Source organism: Mizuhopecten yessoensis, unplaced genomic scaffold (assembly GCF_002113885.1).
Source record: "Mizuhopecten yessoensis strain PY_sf001 unplaced genomic scaffold, ASM211388v2 scaffold8361, whole genome shotgun sequence".
NCBI classification, from domain to species: domain Eukaryota; kingdom Metazoa; phylum Mollusca; class Bivalvia; order Pectinida; family Pectinidae; genus Mizuhopecten; species Mizuhopecten yessoensis.
The window spans coordinates 1,961,233-1,977,873 of NW_018407509.1; the positions used below are offsets into that span (position 1 = coordinate 1,961,233).

Here is a 16,641-nt window from a genome sequence, read left to right on the forward strand (position 1 = left end):
AGAAAGAAGAGAAAAGATAAGTACCCAAATTTAGTCGCCTCTTTCAATCATGCAATGGTAGAATTCTTACGCCCTACCTGCAGGGACAAGATCATCATGGAAACAATACAACAACATTAAGTGCTAAATTTAGTTGTGCACCATTGGTTTTTTTTGTAGGTGGGGACAGTAACTTTTTATTGAGTTACTGCCCTTGAATGCTGGATGTTTGGGTCACCGCTGCTACGTCACTTTTGGTCGTAGGTCAAAATCATAGATTTTCCAATTTGCTCTCAGGCTTGAAATTTAGTAAAAAGGTTACAACTTCGTTATTTTTGCAAATATTTATTTATTTATCAATCTTTCTTTACTTGAAAAATATTGCAGCACTACAGTTACTCTTTAACTATTTGTTTCAATATTTATATAAATATGATAAGAGTATCTTATATGCTATCACAATTGTACTGTATTCTGGTGACCTTGAAGTTGACCTTGACCTCTATTGGTCTACTTTTTTTTTTTTTTTACATTTATAGGTCAAATCAAGAATTTTTATATATTATCTAGTATACCTCGATATATGTTTCACTCATGTTCATTATTTATTTTTGTAAATTGAAAAATAAGGATCAGTTTCAGTCCCCTTTTGGGAGTGTTTGTCCCTTGTTCAGAAATTCGTATTAAACTTGGGTCTTCGAAAATATTTGTCTGAAATATACACTTTCATGAAGAAGAAAATATTGGTAACCAAGATGGAATATCCCATACCTTTTAGAAAATCCCCAGAAAAATATTTTCCATTTTGTTCTCTTATTGAAATCTTCCTACGCGTTTTAAAATGTAACGTACTGAAAAATATTCACAAAACTTCAGTGCATAATGACATACTTTGATGATGATAATGAATATATTATCTAATAACTAAAAGAACATGTTATGCAAATTTAGGGATGAAAATCCCCGAACATAAAGACTTACTGTGATAGTGTCAATGACAGCGAATTCATTATTGGATAACGGACGGAAATACACGTGCTAGAAGGACTGATGATTAATAATTTGAATGAATGAATAAATTAATTATCGAATTGATGATTTATGCATGATAAATATTTAAAAATATGTTGCAAGCATCAAGTGTTGAGTATACCAGGGTCAATCATCAATACACAACCGTGGTGATATCAGATTTCATAGAGGCACATAACTCATTCACCCCTGAAATTTCGTATTGAACTATTCCAACCTTTGAATTGGAAGAGCTCAAATGTGTCTTCAGGGGTGTATGAGTTAATGGTGTCATCTTGCTGTAATATCATTTACTGTTACGAAGTACACGATACGAGGCTCCACTCTGCCATATGTAGGTTATATTGACTTTGTTGCAACCAGTCATGCCCCGCCATACATGATTCTGACACTTTGGGCAAACCATACAACCCTAGCTATAGATTATACAGAAATCTACCAATCAGTGGTAAATTCAGGATTGGCAAAAGCAGAGGGACCAACTCCTAAATTCATTTGTTCCTCTTTCTCCTGCCTGATCACCCTTTCTTAAATGAGGTCTGGCATACTTGCCAACTTTCCCTAAGTTAAAGGGAGACTCCCTATTTTGGCCCCTAACATCGAGCATTTTCAACCAGTGAATTTACTAAACTATTCCTTTTTTCTAAGATCTGATGATATCATCCGAAAAAACAGCCCAAAAGATGCCATTTCAAAGTGTCATTTTTTCCCCTAGGGTGTAGATTCTAAAAAAAACCAACACAGACACAAGTAAATGTTTTTTTTAACTATCATGGTTTTTTTTCCAAACGACTTCGCATTTTTCACCTGCAAAAAGGGGGGGGGGGGGGCTTAATGGCAGGCACCCACCCTGTTCCCAGGACATTTACCAAAGTGGGGAGGGGGCTTATTTGCAAGAGGGGGCTTATTGCCGGTAAAATACGGTACATACACACAATTTATATATGCTTTTAATTCTGAACACACGTAATCTCCCCCATGGAAATTTTGAAAAGTATTGAATCACTCTGGAGGGGTAGGGGGGGCTAGATGGGAATTGGGGATGTAGGGATTTTGGGGGGCTGGAACCGGCACTGCTCATTCTAGGCCAGACATAAATGTTATACAAACAACTCTTGTACAAATAATGTTAACTCATTCACCCCTGAAGACACATTTGAACTCTTCCAATTAAAAAGTTGGAATAGTTCATATTGCTTGTCCATTAGGGAGTTAACGGTTTCTGTGCCACTGCTGAAAACTGTACGAAAACTTTGTATTTTAAACTTTTTATTATGAGCATGAAACAGCTTACGCGGTAAATAAATAATTTCTGAAACGATACCCATTGCATTTTAGAACTTTCATGAAAAAGTAATAAAAATGAAATCAACAAAATAGTAACAATAAATTAATAGGCAGACCTGCATGGATTCGAACCCTGGACCTCCGATCACAATACGTCTGCTCTTTCAAACTGAGACACATGATCAGTGGTAGTTCTGTGTTTTGCCTATACAGTTGGACAGGCATCCTTAATGTATTTTTGATCATGAACAGTCAAACATTACCAACAAAAGTTTTGGGCAGATCAATATTATATGTTGTGAAAAAGAAGTCATTTTACTCAGGAATTTACTATTTTACATCCGATACATCACAAGTTGTGTATTTATTTGTTTATTTTGTGATACATTTGAAGTAAACACAGCTGAAGATTACCTCAGTAAATCTACTTATTTTGACACAATCTTATTATTGTATGTGTATGTTATTTGGTGTACAATGTTTTTTGAATACTGAAATAAAATACTTGAACTTCAACTTGTGTTTTTGTGAAGTGAAAATTAAATATTAAGTTGACTTGTGTAAAATAAAAATAGAAAATACTCACAGAGTAGGATTTTATGATTTACTTATATTTGTATTTGCCCCCGAAAATGCCTCATCCCTCTGCCCTTGGCAATAGGGGTAGGGGAGGGATTCAAACCCTTTATTCACACAATATTGAATCCCTTAGGCAAAAAGGGTGGCCCCACCTGGATGGACAGATTACGTTCACAAAAGAAATCTCATTAAAAGTAGTATTGCCAATATATCCTCATTTTGGCCACTGTCTTTCTGGTCATAAGGATGCTTCATAACCTATCTGGCTGAGATTGATACATATGGCGATAGGGTGAGGTCTTATTTCTTTGTAATGACCAGAAATGAAGTACCTAGGGGCAGGTCCAGATCCGGGACTGATCTTGGTAGCATATTTGTGTTGTTATGGTTTTGTGATTGTGATTTCAATCAATTCCAAGTAATAACCCATGGACTAAGTATAATTACTCCAGACTTTCTGGTTATTTAGAAAATGTTTCTGAAGTTTTTAACATATTTTTAACATTTTTGACTCATGTGACCTTGAAAGTTGGTAAAGGTAATTCATATGAGGAAACTTAATAGCACTCACTACCAGGTATCACCTTCTCACCATATATCTGGACTCTGAGCATTATGGAATTTTAGAAAAATGCTCTTAAAGCTTTTTACCTATAACCGATGTTAACCCTTTACCCCTTGTCAGTGCTCAGAGTTTGACCTAAACATATTACCAGTATATGAGAAAAAGATTTGACCCCAGTGACCTTGAAAATGTTTTAGTTTTAAGACGAAGAAAAAAAGTCGATGGACAGACGATGGACACTGTTAGAAAACAATTAGGTAACTGCAACTTCCTGCTAGTGAGCTAACAAAAAGTTGAGTCTGAGCAAAAACTTTGAACTTTCAGTTTTTCTTGATTTCATAAATCATTCCTAGCACAATTTCAATGCATGTGAACAGGATCAAAGAAAATTACTTCATATGTTCAAAAACTATCAAAATAAGATATATCAATAAAAATATAACCGCAAATGATATTTTAGGAGAAAAACAAGTGTTAGCTGATTTTCTTTCATTTCTTTCTTTTTCTTTTTTTGTGTGTGGGAGGAGGGGAAATCACAGCCTGTTCACCTGACCAAATGTTGGGGCAGAAATTTCTCAAAGAAACTGGGGTCAACGTACCTAAACAAATGGTTAGACAGAAATCTACAAAAGCTGTTTTCCAAATCCACTGGTGATCATATTGTAAATTAAAAATAGTTGTCAATTCATGAAACATGTTTTAAAAAGTTGATTATTTTCAAACTATTTTTTTTTAATGAAAAATATGTCTTGCATGTTTCCATAAAATACATTTCCCCATAAACAAGTACGGTCCATTAGAGTACCTGAAAGGATCTTAAGGGAGGATTTCGTTGGATTTTGTTTCAGTTGGATGGTGACGGAGTTGATTAAAGACGAAAGAATGTGGCAGTTCAGATACCCGAAACTCATTAGCTTGTGTCTCGTGTTATGTGTGACTATAGGCAGGGCTTCATTACTCGATGTAATGTTCCCCCTCGGCATGCATATTTGATGAGAAGGATTCATCTGATTGGTCATCCCCATCCAGCCAATCACTGATCCCGATGATCAAAAGGAATAGGTGATATCGGTTTATGATGTTAAATTGACCCTAACCATTACAAAGTTAGGGCTACATTAGCCAAGCTCAGGTGAATTTCCACAAAGACGAAAACCATTTAAATGTTAACTCCTCTGAATCGTTAACATGTTGAATCGAGTCCTTGTAGTTTGCCTTTTCACATCAAAGTTGTATGTGTTGTTCATATTGTTTAGATAGCTGCTGAGGGTATGCAATGTACTCGGTAGATATAGAATAAGGTAGGCTTCAGAACAGCAGCGTCAATAGACATCAGCATTTGAGCTTACCATAATGAATTAAAACAAATCTCTAAATAAACGCTCATGTTTGAGTTGATTACAATGGAGAAGGAATTTCTTTAACGTGAGTGTTGACAGAATTTAATTTTTCCTCAAGGAGGGGTTAAAGGGGACAGAAAGAGTGACATAAATGGTCAGGTTATGTTACCCCCCTGCCCCCAACATTTCACCCCCTCGCACTAGTACTAATATTGATACCTGGCCCCTCTGCCCTAGGGCTGCAGTGGCCATTTGGTTCAGGGGTTGACCGTCTATGATAACTTAAGGCCCTCCACCATATTGTCAAGGGTTCGAGGCCTAGGTAAGGCAGTTGCCAGGTACTGGATGCAGGTCGGTTGTTTTTCCTCCGGGAATTCCTGTTTCCTCCACCAACAAAACACACTATAATCTACTGATATTTGTATGTTCTGACCAAAATTATAGTGAGAGTTCATCGAAAGTCTTTAGCCAACAATATTGTCCCAGTTGTTCAAATCCTGTTAGCTTAGCGATAGAATTTAAATCTTGTTCATGTACAAACATATTGATATTCATAACTGGTATTTCCTTAATTTCCTTTATACGGATTCAAAAAACATAGTAATAACCAACCAGAAGAAAAAAAAGCATGGGACTACTAAAAAAACATAAAGATATTACTCAAAATTTGCATTTTCAACATTTGTGTTAAAGATTATTGATAAAGCCAACTTGTGTCCTGTTTCATTACATCTAGGAACAGGTACATAAGATATTACTCAAAATTTGCATTTTTTGTTATTTGTGTTATTTTAAAAGATGATTCATAAAGCTAAGCCCTCTGTTACCTGTTTCATTACATCTAGGAACAACGAAGTACATGAACATTTTACTGAAAACACTTAAGGATCCCTGTCCCACCAAGGCAAAACACTAGAGAGTTCCACTATAGTTTGTTTACAGTGATCTCCCCTTAAGTTAAGTTAGGATATAACTGTAGTGTGATTGAACTAGGGTACTGATGTTGACCAGGTGACATAGTTGGTGAGATCACGGACTTAGATAACTTATCTAATTCCGTGGTGAGATCAACAGTATAATGATCTGAGGTCCAGGGTTCAAGTCCTGGCATTTTTACACTCAAAACACTGTTGTTGATATATATATATTCATTTATTTCATCTTCATTGGTTTTTTTTATAAAAGGATGTGGTTTCTCCTTTTCTGAAGTGATTTTATAAAGCTTTAGTCATAGTGCAAAAAAGATTTCTTATGTAAAGTCTTTATCAGTGGTACATGGATCCTTAGAGTAGGGATCTAAAGAAATTTTGTTTACTGGTAGGAGATGACATGTTGTTCTTAAGGGTCCCCATACCACTGCCACAAACTGTAACTAAGTGTTGGACACAGTTTTATCTGGCAGGACTGTAGCTTTAATAAATCATTTCTGAAAAGGAAACCAGACCGTGCAGGATTTTTATGAGATAAATGATGTTGAAATAAACAAAATCTAAACCACAAGAGCGTTCCGCGTGCAAAAATATCTAGTGGGGCTAGACCAGGATTCGACCCCTATGTAACTTTAATAAACTCAACCATGCTTTGATCTGGAAGGGTCCAATATGGTCTACAGTGGTGAAAGGGTTAAAAGAAGTTACACGGATATCAGACCAGTAAACAAGTTTTTTAGATTTGTAATATTGTATTATAAGATATGTTTAGCAAAGACCAAGTCGGTGAAAGTACATTATCTCTAATGTATTATTTTTTTTATATATTTAACAATTAAAAAAAAATCTTTTGATTTTTTTAAAAGCTAAATATGTACCTGGTAATTTGTTGTGCTTGAAAAATATATATATATTTTTCTAATATGATTTTTTATTTTTTTTATTTCAAATTGATTCCCCAAATTTGTGTTTGTCCAATTTCCACGGAGTGGCCATACAAACTGTTTGTTCCGAAGGTGAATCCTTTTGAAGCAATGATTAGGCTGAGCAGGTTTATCAAGAATTTCCTTTACAATGATAGCATAAAAAGAAATGACATTTTTATCTTATAAATTTTTCTTTTGATTTTAAAATTTCAAGTGTTTTGCTATCTTTCTAATCCTGCCCTACAAAGATTACTTCATGTGTTGATGATAGCGTTTATTTATTGAATTCTAAACAGTTTGCTTTGTCGTTGAAGCTTTTCATCCTTTATGGTTTACGATGAAAGGAAATCAGATAGCTGTGTATATTGTTTGTTAATTTTTTTAAAACAAAATAATTTAATTGGTCTATATTCATCAATATTCAGAGGTCTTAAAAGCAATTAGTCATCATAAAATTTCAATACGATTTAAATGATTGTATGCCCAATTATTGATGTCATTCGGTGCAGATAATTTGTCATGTATCAAATTAGATCTTTAAACACATGGTCTATTGTGTCGATATAAAGAATTAAATAGGCCGATAAAACAATAACATAAAGAAAAGCCAGGCTACACAGGTAGACCCCCACAGGTACATTACCCCGGTACCCTGATTTTAGGACATACATTCAATTTTGGCTAAATTTTCTAACAGATAGTACTTCTATATATATTCTTAATCACATTCGCTCTAAAATATGAATGAAAAAATGATATTTCTTTATTTTTAAACATTATTACATAGCAACCATTTCACCTGAACCAAAATTCTGCAATATTTGTTTACCTAGGCTTTAAAAATGTTATTTTACAATAATGTCTATACAAGTGTATTGACTTTTTGAGTTCACTTTTCATTTTGAATTTAAAACTATTTTTTCAATGTGTGTTCTTTTCAAAATAAAGGATTTCAATTTGAGTAAAAATCAAGTCAGAGCTTTAATAAAACTTTTTTAAATATATTTTGATTGATGAAATGCCAATAAGCTGTTCACCCCGAAAGACACATATGAACTCTTCCAGTTCCAAGGATGGAATAGTTTAATATGAAATTTCAGGGGGTGAAGTAAGTTAATCAGAAAAGTTTGAATAATGAGTACTAAATCTAAATTGAAAATCCGTGAAAACCAATGCAACTTAATTTTAACGATTCAACCAGGTAACCATCAAATTCTGTTATTCAAATCTGAAAATGTCTTTTTATCGGGAAATGAAAGTTGTCCTTTGGGAGTCTATACCTATAAATATTAATACAGACATCAAATATTGTAGTTTATTCATGCTTTCAGTGACTTTCGTAAAATCAGTTTTTACAATGTTACAATGGAAAGGCCATCATTTTTTTTTATCATGAAGATAGCTCTACCTTGACAAAGGGACCTGTCAGTCTTGAAACGTTGAGACACTTTTAATACGTTCATTGTTTGTTTGCATATAAATTAAAACATTGATATATATGTACCCTTTTTTTTTTGTTGATCTGAAAGACGCATGAGGGCTCTATGAAAGAAACAAATGCTTAGGGTGGTTGGGTGGTGCAGTGAATAGCACACTTGCCTTTCACCAAGGCTGGGGTTCGATTTCCCTATCAGAGGTGAAAAGGTATGGGGTCACCTGCCCGACCACGTGGGTTTTCTCCGGGTACTCCGGTTATCTCCCACAATAAGACTCCCCGTGCGCTAACATCCGGGCCAACAAGAGTGATTAATATAAGTTGAAATACATAAGGTTAGAAAATATAAAATGTTGTAAAATAAAGCTTTTCGACATTCGTGGTATGACTGAATTTTCACCGGCATCTTGCTGGCTCAAAGAAAAAATGTAAATAAGCACTGAGCTACAAAACATGCATGTTATGTTGGTTTTTTTTTAACTGTACTGTCTTGACATTCTATTAACTTGTAGATTCTGCCTTGAACCGCTGCGAGTACTAATGATAGCCGTTTGATCTTGATAAATTACAATTGACCTAGTTAGTGAGGACACTTAAAGATGTCTGATACACTCACCTGGGCCTAATTACCTCATGCACAGGTAGTCCATTAGGTGTGATAATTTCTGCAACACACAGATGTGTCATGGGGGGGGGGGGGGCAACAAGTTATACAGGTGTAAAGTGCATACACATCAAGTCATACATACATACAGGTGTGGCTTTGATGGTGACTAATATTTTTTTCTTTTGAAAAAAATATTTCTAATCTCTTTGTCTTGTTCGAAGGATTTCTTTGATTTTAATTTGAAAAATATTTCAAAAATTATATTTCGTGATATGTAAATAACAAAGCTTTAGAATTTGTTCATGTTTATCTCAATCATCGAGATGAAACAACTTTAAGATGACAGATAATCTTTAAAACGGGATGACACAACAATGGTTGATATTTATGACTGTATTTTAGGTATAAGCATTACAGAACAAGGCTTGTTACAGCGGAGTAGCGGCTCTCTTTAAGATCCTATCGACTTTAATCTTTATCGTAAAGTAACAATGTATAATTGATTCCATTACACAAATAGGGCATATACATATTTTGAAACAATACTTAGGCACGTGCTTTGTACCCCTGCTGACATTCCGTGAGGCCAAAAACAATTCTGGCCAGTAATTCTATCACTACAGGTGTCCAGCTGCAGTCTGAATATAGGTCACAGGGACTTGACAATTGGTTTTGGTACTGAGGTCACAGGGACTTGACAATTGGTTTTGGTACTGAGGTCACAGGGACTTGACAATTGGTTTTGGTACAGAGGTCACAGGGACTTGACAATTATTCTAGATCAATCAGTCAGGTACTTGACAATCCATCTAGTTACGCATCACAAGGAGTTGACCATTTTTCTTAAGGTACAGGCCACAGGGACTTGACAATTTCTCAAAGACAGTGGTCACAGGGACTTGAATGTTCAAGGAACAGTTCACAGGGACATGACAATATGTCAAGGAAGGTCACAGGGATTTGACAATTGGTGAAAGACAGAGGTCATAAGGACTTTACTATTTTTCTAGAAACTGGCCACACAATCTGTCTATACAGGCACTAGTGATTAGGACTAAAGATTTAAATGGTCTTAGATAATTCACAACGACCCAAAACTTGGCCTGAATACAGAAGAGATGGATACCTGGTGTTGTTTATTCTCAAGAATTTCCAGCTAGCATTCAACAATTCCAGCACTGCCCAACCACTTACTAATTTACAACTGAGAAGACAGACCAAGCAGAGTAAAATGTCGTGTTCAAAGATACAACACAGTGCCGTGACGTGACTCGAACCCGCAACTCTTCATCATGAGTTTGGCCCCCTACCACTAAACTACCGTGCCTCCTACAACAGAGACTCATACAGTCACAGGGTCCTGGGAATCGGTCTGAATCAACCTGGATTATACAATCACAGGGTCTTGGGAATCAGTCTGAATCAACCTATACTATATAGTCACAGGGTCCTGGGAATCAGTTTTAATAAACCTTGATATATTGTCACAGGGACATGGAAATCAGGATGAATAAACATGGACTTTGGCATATTATGTACAGTCACAGGGCTATGTGAATCTGCTTCAATGAGGTTGGATTTTTTTTTTTATTATTTTAGCCTGTGGAGTGGCAGATTAGTCATTAAGACAGAAAATGTATAATTGACACCAACTTTGATAACAACGAGGACGCTGCGTAGAATTAACTCGCTGCCTTTGTTCAAATATGCAAGTGTCAATATCAATGGCACATCAAGAGAATACACACTTTGGTTAAGAGAAAAACAATCCATTTATTCTCCGTAAAATCTTATCAGCAAAGTAAAGATCTAATTCACCTTTGATATTAAAGACCTATTAGTTTCATTCCAATCCTTACTTCTCTTGTGTCAATTCCGTAATGAAAGGAAAATTTGTACAAAGGCAGAGAGATTAGATTTCAGTAGTTTTGTGTGCGATACTTCTCTGTCCTCCTTCATGTCATTCGCCTTCAAAAACATGAATAGGTTGTCTTGTCATCAACAAATGATTTTACTGATTTTTCATGCTTGTAACTTACAATAAATTGACTTTCATAGCCAAGATTAAAACACAATTTATCAATTGATATTCTACATGAAAAAACAACCTTGATTAAAAAGTTTTGCCATATCAAGATTTTCATACTTTGATGTTGCGCCTACTGTAGCCGTACTAGTTAGTATTTGAACATTTATAAAGGCAGGAAAGTTTGTATCTAACAAAAAGATGAAAAAAGATAAAGGGATATTAATATCTTTGTTTGTTTCATTCTTAATGTCCCAAGGGGGGGTTGTGAGGTCAAATTGGGCCAATTATTGTCAATATATATATCTGTATATTTTTTATGAGTCTTTGTACTACTGACAAAAACAATAAATATGCAAAAACAATACTCCAGCATGACAATAGATTTAACTATTCCTGAAATGAACATCATACCTTGTGGAATTTTCATGAAAAAATAAATAAAGATGAAATAAAAAAAGAAAATGCTCCGGCTCCGAGTGTACAACGGATCCAGACCGTCATTAAAATCCTTGATCTCTAGATTATTTTACTGTTGCTCTATACCACTGAGCTATCTAGTTAATGAAAGTATCTTGTGCCCAGACACGTTACAATTATAGTCAAAATGAAATTAAGGGGAGGTAACTGTAGGTATGACAAAACTGCAGTGGAATTCTCTAATGTTTTGCGTGCAGTGAGACAGGAATCCTTAAAGAATGATGGAAAAATACACAATGTATCTTTGCAACTCCTGTGTATTTTAATTTTTATTTCTTAGATAAATATTTTATTTGATGCAGACAACTGATTATTTCACCACGGATTGCTCAGAAATAAACAATATTTAGGAGGCACGGTAGTCTAGTGGTAGGACGCCAGGCTCATGACCAAAGGGTTGCGGGTTCGAGTCACGGCACGGCAATGTGATGTATCTTTGAGCAAGATACGAGCAAGATACTTTACTCCGCTTGTTCCAGTCTACTCAGCTGTAAACGAGTTTGTTCCAGTCTACTCAGCTGTAAACGAGTACGTGGTTGGGCAGTGCTAGGATTGTAGATATGCTAGCTGTGAGTACCGAGATGGCAGCTCCGGCTGTATGCCCTCACGGAATTGGGAATATTGGCTGGTTGCAAAGGCCCTATAACCACGGATAATAATTTGTGAACCGCTTTGAGATGACCTACAAACTAGGTTGAGATTATTAAGCAGTATATAAGAACTTCAAATTATTCTTATTATTATAATAGCATTACGAGATTATAGAACCTCATGTTAGCAAGTCCAAAACAGGTTGCCCCAGATGCTTGAATTCAAATCTGTGTTAACCAGATTAGAAATCAAAACTGTCCATTATATAAAGTGAACTTTTCTGTAAATTTGGCACTATACAGGGGTTTGGTGATAAATTGAGGGCAGAGTATAAAGGACATCTTTCGAAAAAGAGAGAAAATTTGCTGGGGATAATTAACCAGTAAAGCAAAATGGCAAATTAAACAAAGGCAATATATAGAGGTTTCATTGTATATTATCTGAATGACACAGAGCCAACTTTGATTCTAGCTATTTCTTTATATAAACTTTTATTATTTTATAACAAAAAGTTATTGTAAAACAAGTTTTCAACTTCATTAATCACTCGTTTCAAAATATTTGCAACGCAATATTGGTTTTTCTTATGGATAGCTGATAATCATAATAAATATTCTAATAACATGTGAAAAAAAAAAAGTGAGTGCAAATTAAAAAAAAAATAAAAAAATAAAAAAATCTTGTAGTGCTGAACTCTTAATATGGGTGGAAACTGGAGTACCTGATGAAAACTTACTTGATCGGGCAGGTGACCCCAAACCTTTTCATGTCCACTTGGGGAATCAAACCCTAGCTGCCTAATGGTGAAAGGCAAGTGCGCTATCCACTGCGCCAACCAACAACTTATTTCTTTAATCCAAAATAGTATTTAGTAAATAATAAAAAATCATTTTCTGACCAGGACAGCTTATTTGTTTTAGATAAATTTCTATCTTTTTAGTTAAATTTTTGTGCATCAAAATGTATGAGAAAATCGTTTCTGGTCAGCTTAAATGTTTCACATATGTTTCAATTATAAGAATATTTAGGAATAATTTTATTTTCTTGTGAATAGAAAGTGCTGACGGTTCCTGATTGCAACAACTTGCACTGAAGGCACTATTAACAGGTGGCTTGATTGGTCTACTTGTGACAACATGATTTGCAAACTTCTCATTGGAAAGGTCAAAATAAAATATGACGTCATATCATGGAATGACATATCTCTCCGGGATATTTTGATAATTTTACACAGCACAGCGGCATAATCCAGTCACAGAGAAAAAAACTAATGTTAGGTCATAATAGCGACACAGCTGTACACTAACAACTTACTATCTTATAAAACCGACAAAGCCTTCTTATGATAACAAAGCTTATGCGAGATGGTAAATCATTATTATGGCATAGCCATGTCATTCTTACGATAAACCTTTGTTGCATTATGATAAAGCAAGTCGTTATTAGGACAAATCATTTTTTTATTTTCCATGATCCGAGACTTCCATATAAATGGGGCCTTTTCTTGTCAAAAAAAAGGACGCGATACAAAAACACAACTACTTCTTTTCTCATTTTGTAACCCACTTTTATGAATAATTTAACAAACACTTGTTATTATTTTTTTTATTTTATTTTATATTTGCTTCGTTTTTGAAATGGAAATAAAACAATAATAAAGGGAATAATTTATAAAAAACATAGATTGGGGAAAATATCAAAGCTTTCATGAAATTCCCTTTACATCAAATATTGTTTCAAAGTAACAGGAAAATTATCTACAAACCTTTGTCAAGTTTGTGTGTTTTGTTTTACAATGCAATGAATTCATGTTTCAAAATGTTCCAAAGGAAATAACAAAAGCATGCATGATTTTGAAAAAAAAAAAAAAAGTACACAGAACCCATATATCAAAAGAATTGTTATTCATTACCTTACATACGCGTTTTGATCTGTTTACATAAATCCCTTCACAAATGGATTCGTAACCTAATGCTTCTGATATGATAACTGTATTACCTGTTAATATGAAACGATCTGAGAGCGCCATAGCCGATAAAAATCCCTTTGAAGTAACCGCCTAGGTGAGTCACAAAGGCGGTATATGGTATTTGTATGTATTGATTGATAATGTTACTTACCTGAAGGTGTCGTCTGCTACAGATGTCTATTTCGTTTGGTTGACTCCGATAAAGACGGGAGTACGAACGAAACCGGCAACAACCTCGTAAATCTGAAAAGTATTTTTGTGTAAATATCTTTAAATACACAATTTATTGTACATTTCATTCAAAATATTTCTTCTCTCTTGAAAACCTCACCCTTTCTTTTGATGATATCTTAATCCATTCGAAACGTTAAAAATGAGTCGGATCTAAATTTCGGCATCAATCTTTTGATCAATCTTATTGTAAACCACAGTAGCCATCAAGTTATTTTAAACAGAATTTTAAGTGTTACAGAACTCTAAGTTTTCATGTTTAATTTTAAACTTTATGAAGTTTTACTAATTATTTATGTGAAGTCGATCAATTAATTTGGACAGGTAATCGTGTAACCATTCTCCACTTTTCTAATTGTTTATATTTGCACAAGTACGAATATTTCGGGCACCTCCTAACATGTAGATACATAGATAATTGGGTAATCAGTTTCAATTTACGTATCGGTTTCTGTCCTTAGATGTCCGGCAATAGGGACTTGCTAATTTTTGAAACACAATAGGCTGTATTGACCGAGGGTTATACACTAAAAATCGACAGCGATACGGAACGGAGTCTCATTCTCAAGTTCCTGTGGTCTATTGTACCAGGATCAAAGACTTGGCGCGTGCTGTCCGCGTACACAAGACATTCGACCTGTTTTCTCGGTGAAAACTAGAGGAAGAACAGAGAAACGTGTATTGTTTACCGCTTCTTTGAAGTGTGTCGCCCGCGGGTGCTCGTCCCTCCCGGCCGACATGCATGAATGACTTTGTTATCGGCCGTAATTAGCCTCCCCCTCTGTACTCCGTGACCTCGGGCTAGCATGCTCCCCCAGTGGTCGTGTGACCGAGTGTAACCGCCAATTGATGTTATAATCAGCTTCTGAAAACTGCGTCGGAAATCAAAGACGGGTAAACAAGATACTGGCCACACAAACATGTTCTGATGCATGTTTCTGTAAACGCACAGCTCATTATCGCCGTTGATTCCAACACTTAAACTAGAATAAAACACGTATTTTACATTAATCTCCACTTTGAAGACGATTTATCAGCATTTGGACAATTAACAGGCATCTATAAGATACCTGTCCAGAGCATACTCAAGCTTAAAAAAACCTTTAACATTTGTGTTCTAATGTAATTTATTAATTAAGTTAGTAGGAAGTGAACAATATAAAAATAAATAAACATAAATAATGTTTCATAGAAAGTAAGTCTTTTCGGTCCCTGCAACATGTAAATGTATAAATCACTTGGGTAATTCATCTTAACAAACTTTACAGCTCTCCCCCCTCCCCATCATTCTTCCAGTCGAATACCATGATTCATGGTGTTTTGGTTATCCAAAAGTTTTGAATTTTTACCCCCATTGACCAACAACTTGAAACATTTTGTTAGCCATACATCCCATTTTGCTACTGGCCTTAACCTTAGGCCATTGGTTATTCTGAAGAAATTATTGAAAGAGAAATCTTCACGCAAGAAATTTAACGGAAGGCTGGACATACCACCTTAGCATAAGATTGCTCAGCACTTTAGGCCCGATGAGCTAAATTTGGCACAAGTTGAATTTTGTCCGGTAACTTGGGGTACCGTTGTCAAATAAATACCCTAGTGATTCGATGATGCAGGGGTTACCAGTCAACTGGGTTTTCATCATTGGCATTCTTCTAAGGATTAGTGTATAACTTTTGATAAGTGTTTGTTGTATCGTTCTACCCAGCTGTATAAGTGGGTTCCAACATACTGGGAACATAATCCTTTGAATGACTGGAGTCCTTCAAGGGGGTAGGTAGCATGTGCATAATGCAATAGGATTAACTTTGACTTTTGAAAGTGTTTTCCCAGTAACCTTGTGGGGTAAAGTCATCAGGCATGTAAATTTTAATTTTAAAGGGAGAGGCATGAAGATTATCCTGGTCTGCTCAAGCTTATATAAGCAAGAAGGAAATTATACATCCTGATACAATTATCCAGAAAGGGTCTGGTGTTATTGATGTTCAAGTTTTCCTATCCTCATTAAACTTGCCAAATATTCATTGCATCTCCTTATGTAGAAACTAAGATCATGAATACCCCAAATGCAGGTGTAATGACCGACTTCAAGACACATCTTCAGTGAAGAACATTGCTAGAAGCCTAAACCCAAAAATATTTAAAATATTTTATTTTCACCTCAAAGTCCATTAATTGTCTTGACAACTTTATCAGAGCTGCTTTTATACATAATGTTCCAAATGATTCTTCAACATACAGGGGCGTAGCTAGCCCTCTTTTCATGTGGATTCATAATTGTGCTAGGGGGGTCCGGGCAAATGCCCCCCCCCCCCCCCCCCCNTTGAGGTGCTTTATTTGGTACTGGAAAATGGACAGTTTTATGATCATAAATCAACAAATAAACACTCTTACTCAGCAGATTTTTTCTCTAAAGTAGCAAACAAATACAAGCCCCGATTATGTTAATAATACTCAGATTGTCTAACAGAAGTCTAATTTTCTGTCCTTTTTGCCAGTGAACTGTATTATAACATTTTTAATGTCAATGTCCATATGTCTAACTCTGCAACATTGCTAGTCCAGACAGACGTTCAGTGGACATAGTGGGTCTCATGTAGTTTTTCACCCTTCTCATGATACTGAACTGCCTCTCAGCTGAGGCTATTGAGACTGGAATGATATT

The 16,641-nt window shown here is 35.3% G+C and overlaps 1 long non-coding RNA gene across 1 annotated transcript in view; it reads right to left on the reverse strand.

The window, feature by feature from the left end:
• The window catches only part of LOC110455661, a 17,148-nt gene extending 2,324 nt beyond the window's left edge, over positions 1–14,824 (reverse strand). Inside the window, exons 1-2 of the long non-coding RNA XR_002463483.1 lie at positions 14,666–14,824; positions 13,897–13,988 (exon numbers count right to left, since the gene is read on the reverse strand). This is a non-coding gene — a long non-coding RNA (uncharacterized LOC110455661). The remainder of the gene's footprint in view (positions 1–13,896; positions 13,989–14,665) is intronic.
• Positions 14,825–16,641: the final 1,817 nt, after the last annotated feature.